The 6,811-nt window shown below is 39.8% G+C and overlaps 1 protein-coding gene across 1 annotated transcript in view; it reads right to left on the reverse strand.

Annotated features, from left to right (window-relative positions):
• The window catches only part of LOC127449901 (von Willebrand factor A domain-containing protein 7-like), a 230,368-nt gene that overhangs the window by 7,512 nt on the left and 216,045 nt on the right, over positions 1–6,811 (reverse strand). The window lies entirely within an intron of this gene.

The raw sequence follows: 6,811 nt of genomic DNA on the forward strand, positions 1-6,811 counted from the left end.
ACTAAACTGACATTTTCAAGCATCCTATTAATAATAATAATAATAATAATAATAATAATAATTTATTCAGTGTTCGTGATACTGTCTCCTTAAGATGAATGGCTTAATTTGTAAGTCACTTTGGATGAAAAAGATTTATTTAATTATGTAACTCATCAGGACACAAGTAAAAGGTATCGAATGAATTTCCAGTTTTAATTGCTTGTTTAATTACAAAGAAAAAACACTTTCTACAAATCTATCAAAGTGCCTGTGAGTTTAAACGAAATGAAAAACAAACTACACAGTTTTATTTCGTTAATTTTGGATATGTGAAACACAGGTCAAGACAAACATTGGCTATACTATGTTAAGAAAATGGAAACACTTTACAATAAGTCTGGATGTGTTAACTTTACTTAGCATGTATTAACAGTGAACAATACAGCATTTTTACTGGTTAATGAATAATTGTGTTTTTATTAACTTTAACAAAGATTTATAATTTCTGTAAATATATACTGTGTATATATATATATATATATATATGTTAATAGTTTATTCATGATATCTAATGCTTTAACTAATGTTAACGAATGGAACCTTATTATAAAGTGATGAACTATGAACAAATGAATCATTAGAGATGAATTTATTAAACACTGATCCATGCCCAGCAGTTTTACCCGCTGATATAATGTTTTGCATAGTTATCTTAACAAGTTTTACTCATATTGAAATAAGCACATATCATAAAACACAAATGACGGTTTCTTTTACTGCTATTGCTGCTGATGTTGTATAATCTCACAGGAGTAATACTGGAGCCAGGAGCGCTGGGGATTTATAATATATTTTATTATATGTTTAGACAGATATATGTCAATGACGTGACACTCATTTTATTATTCTGTTTCTTTTGATGTTTTTGTTTGTCTGGAACTAAAAAAATACAATAAGAATACTTGAATACACCTTCACTATGATAAACATGTTTTCAGTTTCTGAATTCAAAGTCATTTTGATATTTTTCTAATTAATTAAAAAACATTTACAGTAAGTGCTGTTGCCATCTGTAGACAATTAAATTAATTAATTAATAAAGGTCTCATTAAAAGCTAAAAGTCTTGAAAATGGAACAAGTACTTTTGTACATCAAATCCAAGTCATGTGGTGTAACCAAGATACAGGTCGCCATGCTGTTGTCATGTGACAAAGACAAAATATAGAGGACCCCTTTTAGACCCTCATGACAGATCATTTGACATTTTAATGACGGGGCACATTTTGTTCAGGTCAAATGGAGTAACCCTAAGAAACCTCTTTTTAATTAATGATAATGTACACTCTCATGTATTCAGAGTGCAAGGAAAGTAAGAAAGTTGAATGAACTTTCTAATGTCGAAAAAGTTGAGATTACTTCAAGAAACAATCAATAAAGTCAACTTTTCTGCGCTTTAAGTGAGAGCAAATTACATTTTTAAAGAGTAAGCATATACAATGTCAAGTTTGGTGGTGAAGGTAGAAATGACAGTCTTTTGAGCATGCTCCGTATGATCACTGATTGATCAAACACAGTCCCCAACCCACCACCCCCCCATTCTTTGACAATGAACATGTATTTAATATATAATGTATTTATGATATGTAAATATTGATAAGTAATATTTTCATCATCTTTTCTTACTATTTAACGACATGTATTTTTGGCAAAATAACTGCGTGTGACTGTCTATTTAGTGGATTTACTAGTGAGCATCTGTGAAATGGACACTTCACTTTACTGTTGTAAGTCCTCCCACCGACATGAAAATCAGTAAATATTAGAACATTTTTAAAACTGTGATTTCAACTCATATATTTAAGGATTTTATCTAGTAGTCATAAACCTCTGTTAAAGTCATGGAAAGCTAAGCACTATGAACTTCATTTTGTTACATCTGCTACTTAGCATGCCCACTGGAGAGGCACTGTGGCTGAAGGCAGGGGCGATTCTAGTATTTTAATCTTAGGGGGGCTCAACCCCCAATGACACAGTAATATGAGCACATTTGATGTTTTGTTTTTAAACTATGTTTACTTCATTCAAGCTTGCCAACTTATTTTCATTCAGAATATTGTCATTTTCAGTAATAAACACTTATAAAGTTATAAAAATAACCAAAACCACTTGAAGAACCACAGACATAGACAAATCATTATATTATCGTAACTAACGTTATTATATTGGCAACATGTTTCATCTGTCCTCATCATTCCTTTTTTGTTCTCCATTAATTAACTAAAAGTATAGAACATGAATCAACAATTTCTGAACTTCTTTAGATAACAGTTATGTCAATGTGACGAGGAGGAGGGTGGGGCCGGGCCGTGAGTGTGCACGCCCGGCACCCAATCGGGCTAATCAGCCGAGGAGAGGGATAAATGCAGTCGGATGCGGCAGTTCGGGAGAGAGAGAGCCACACGCAGCTGCTGTGTGCGTTTAAGTTTGTGTCTTTTTGTTTAAGTTTTCATTAAATATTACTTTGACTGTTCAGCCGGTTCCCACCTCCTCTTTGACCATCCTTATACTGTTACATTGGTGCCAAAAACCCTGGAAGGAGGAGGGATGCGCTGTCGTGGAGTCCTCGCCACTGCCGTCCACCCAAAGGAGCATCCGCGGCCGTCCGCCGGGGGATGGAGGAGTCGCTGCCGGCCACCTGGACGTGGAGGAATGGCCGCTGCCTGCGAGGGGAGGAGGGGCTCACTGCCGGCCGCCTGGAGCGGTGAAGCCGCTGCCAGGGGCGGAGCGGCTCACTGCTGGCCGCCTGGAGCAGTGGAGCCGCTGCCAGGGGTGGAGGGGCTTGCTACCGGCCGCCAGAACATGGAAGGGCATTCCATCCGCCAGGGTCGAAGGACTCGCTGCTGTCCGCCCGGGGAGGAGTGGCTGTCATCCGTCAGAGGTTGGAGGAGTGGTCGAGGACCAGGCGACGGCGTGTCTGGGAACCGGCGAGCAATTTTTTTTTCACTCTCTCCTCTCTCTCTCACTGTCGCTCTGCATCGCTCTTTCCCTGTCCCCTTTTCCGTCCCCTTGTCTCCCTCCCAGGTCACGAGGAACATGGGGAAAGCCTGCCGGCAGGCGCGGCCGGAAGTAAGGTGGGGGGGATGTACGTCATGCCAGAGGTTCCCCGGCCTGAGGCAAAGGAGGGAGGAGTGTGACGAGGAGGAGGGTGGGGCCGGGACGTGAGTGTGCATGCCCAGCCCCCAGTCGGGCTAATCAGCCGAGGAGAATGATAAATACGAGCCGGATGTGGCAGTTCGGGAGAGAGAGAGCCACACGCAGCTGCCGTATGTGCATTTATGTTTGTGTCTTTTTGTTTAAGTTTTCATTAAATATTACTTTGACTGTTCAGCCGGTTCCCGCCTCCTCCTTGCACGTCCTTATACTGTTACAGTCAAACACCACAAAAACCCATTATTACAATAAATGTCAATTATTTGTCGTTATTACTGTAAGTGGAGTGAATTAATTCCAGATGATGTTTCTCTTTCTGTCATTTGCTCATGACTCATGTCTTTTGAATCCATTCAAAACATTTGTTCAGATTTGGTCATTTTGGCATAATTCGTCCAGTGACCATTTTTGTAAATAACATTTTATGCCAGGTTGTGGACATTAATGAATGTCTTTTTTGTGTTTTTGAGTCAATAAACCAGTGATACACACCTAGTCATTCACAAAAGAAATAAGTCTGAATATAGCTACAAGCAGCAATTAATGGAGTTCAAGGGCCTTCAAGTACATTTGTAAATGGTATGAAGTATTTATAAGGGAGTCTGTTAGCACCTAAATTAGAGATAAATTGCCATAATTCTCATTACCATCAGGTTAAGGACCACACAAATATGGCCTTTTTAACATTCCTTTTATAGCACCACCTAATGTCCAATCTCCACCAAAGCACTTAAGAAGCAGAGTAAGCAGCTAAGCAATCATATGCAAATAATCCAATGAGGCCAAAATCATTATTTTAAATCAAGCAGTTTAGTTTGAAGGTCATTTCTAGATATAACCATTTTTATAGATTTTGACCACTAGGTGGCGCCATAATAAAACATTGGATGGACTCTTGGGGCAGGATCATGAGGTCAAATATACATTTTGACATTGGTGAAATAGTTTTAGCATGAAATATTCAAAAGTTATAAGCAAAAATAGCCATTTTCCAGATTTCTGCACCACTAGGTGGTGTTGTGCCCAAAGTGCTCAGATAAACTCAGAGGATGGTGTTGATAAGATACACCAAGTTTTGTCTCAATATGCCAAAGCGTTGCCGAGAAACAGCCTTAGATCCTTTTTGGCATTTTGCCATCCATACGTTGGCGCGCTATTTGAGAACCGTATGATCTATAAAGAAGCTTTTGATCACATTTTTGTTCTGGGTGTCCCTAGAAGATACACGACAAATTTTGTGCAAATTAAACTAACGACCTAGGGTGAATTCGAAAAAGTGGTTTTTCAAAGAAATTCAAAATGGTGGACTGGAAGTATGGCCGACCATAAAAAATTGGATATCAACATACTTTACACAAGGAATCTAAAGAGAGCAGTCACAGGACGATAGGACAAAACAGTCAAAGTTATTAGCATATTTGACATTTTTGTATAACTTTTGACCACAAGGTGGCGCCAAACTTTATAGGTACCCTCAGGGCATGGTGCCAGTGATCCATACCAAGTTTCGTAACAATATGCCCATTCTTTCATAAAACACACCATTTAATGACAAACTTCAAAATGGCCGACGCCCAATATGGCCGACATAGGAAAATTGGGTATCATTCGACTCGTTATGCCCCAAGGTATCTAAAGAGACCAGTCTCATGATTTTAGGCTAAACTATTCAGAAATTCTAAGTAAAAATAGCTCCTGACCACTAGGTGGCGCCGTGCCGATTCGACATGACCCAAGGTATCACAGGAAAAGAGCTTTTCTTTCTTGGCATTACGATTCAAAAGCTATGGCCTAACGTACTTTGTTAATAAAACACCATAAAATATAAGATAGCGTTGATTCATTTAACATTTTTTGCTCACTAAATAATACCCATACTTCCATCATGTTATTTCAGAGTTTTGTTGTCTTTACTATTATGCTAAAATGTGTAAAATGATCGAAATAAAGAATTTGTATCAAAATATCTGACTGGTACATTTCACCAATGAACATTCACTTGAAATTGGAAAGAGAGACAGAGTCATACTGAAGTGGGTCATCTGTTCTTGGGCTCAAATGTCTCTTGTCTGTCTCCCACTGCAGTGGCTGGAATTTGGGAACAGAAAGCGGGAAGAACAGGACGTCTGATGGCGAGCAGGGCGAAGGAGGTGGTGAATTACCTGGAAGTAACAGTGGGACATTTAGCAAACAGTCGCTCTGAGTTATAGGCGGCAGGAAGTGTGGGCGTCGTTCTCTCCTCGTGTGCGCCTCCCCTTTATCTAAAGGCCCCTCCATATAGCCACGCCCCTTTGATTTAAACCACACCTCCATTTTAGAGCCACTCCCACATGATTGGGTCTCGCCGGTGAGGGTTTGTACCTTCTTCACATCTGTTATCTTTAAACTCTCGACCCATTGGCTAACATCAGACGCCTCGTCTTGTGAGTTCAACACGTAATTCATGTTTGTTTTATTTTTGTTATTTTTTCTTGTCCACATCACACTCGGCCCTTGTTCCCTCCACACTTCTTCGAACAAATACTCTTCCTTTTTCTTCCGAATAGGAGACGCCACTTTAGTATTTCTACATTGAGCCCTTGCTGTAGGATTTAGTCGTTTATTATAATGCCAACGTGGAAAGCTGAACGTTAGCGACTGTTTACTTGCGAAGATCTCGTCGTCTGTTAACAGAGGGGTTTTACTCGTCAGTATGTCGGACAAGGGCTTGTCTAGCGTCTGGATTTGTGCGAGTTCGTTTGAGGTGGAACTTAAGAGCATGTTGGGGTGAAGTTGAGATGTTCTTGAGCTGTGGATGGGACGTTGTGGCCGTGAGTCAACGGACTGTCCAGCATCAGCGGTAGACGCCAAGGCTTGGGTCTTGTGTACGACTGAACGCAGGCGACGGTGGGGCGGTAGACTAGCAGACAGACCTGACAGACCAATTGTGCGGAAGAGCGGTGCGGGATGGGGGTTAACTTGATGAGGCTTCCTGACATCATCACCAACTTTGGCGGTCTTCCAACGGTTGTTGTTAGCGATTAGCCCTAATCCAGCCGAGCTGTCTGGAGTCTCTTCCATACTGGAATCTAGAGGAGGGACAGAAATATTTGTCATCAGTTGAACCAAGTTTTAACAAGCATCTTTGAGCCAATGAGAGAGACAGATTCATTCTGCTTAAACTTGGAAATAAATATATTGTTCGTTTTATTCACATTACAACAACGACTAGATTTCAGTGGTACAGTACTAGCCGCTAGAATTATGTACAGGTTGGCGAGGGCTTGTTTAAAACACTTGAAACATTATTTTCGACAGTGGTGCAAATACAAACAGCTCGGCATTTATTTAATAAATATTCTGTGTATCATAGCCATGAATACATGTAGTACCGAAATCGATACACTGAATTGAAAGCTTACAATACAATCCACAAATCCACACAGGGCATTTTTGTTTCTGTTCTAAATGAAGTTTTCCAATTAATTTATAAATAAATGCAGAGCTTGTATTTCAGGCTATGGCTCTGATGCTCTTTTAAAATTAAGGAGCATAATCAGGGAATTACGCCATAGTTATTGCAGTTCACTGATTAGTAATGTAATCGAAAATGTAATCATGTAATCCATAAACGAGTAA

This window comes from Myxocyprinus asiaticus, chromosome 13, assembly GCF_019703515.2.
Source record: "Myxocyprinus asiaticus isolate MX2 ecotype Aquarium Trade chromosome 13, UBuf_Myxa_2, whole genome shotgun sequence".
NCBI classification, from domain to species: domain Eukaryota; kingdom Metazoa; phylum Chordata; class Actinopteri; order Cypriniformes; family Catostomidae; genus Myxocyprinus; species Myxocyprinus asiaticus.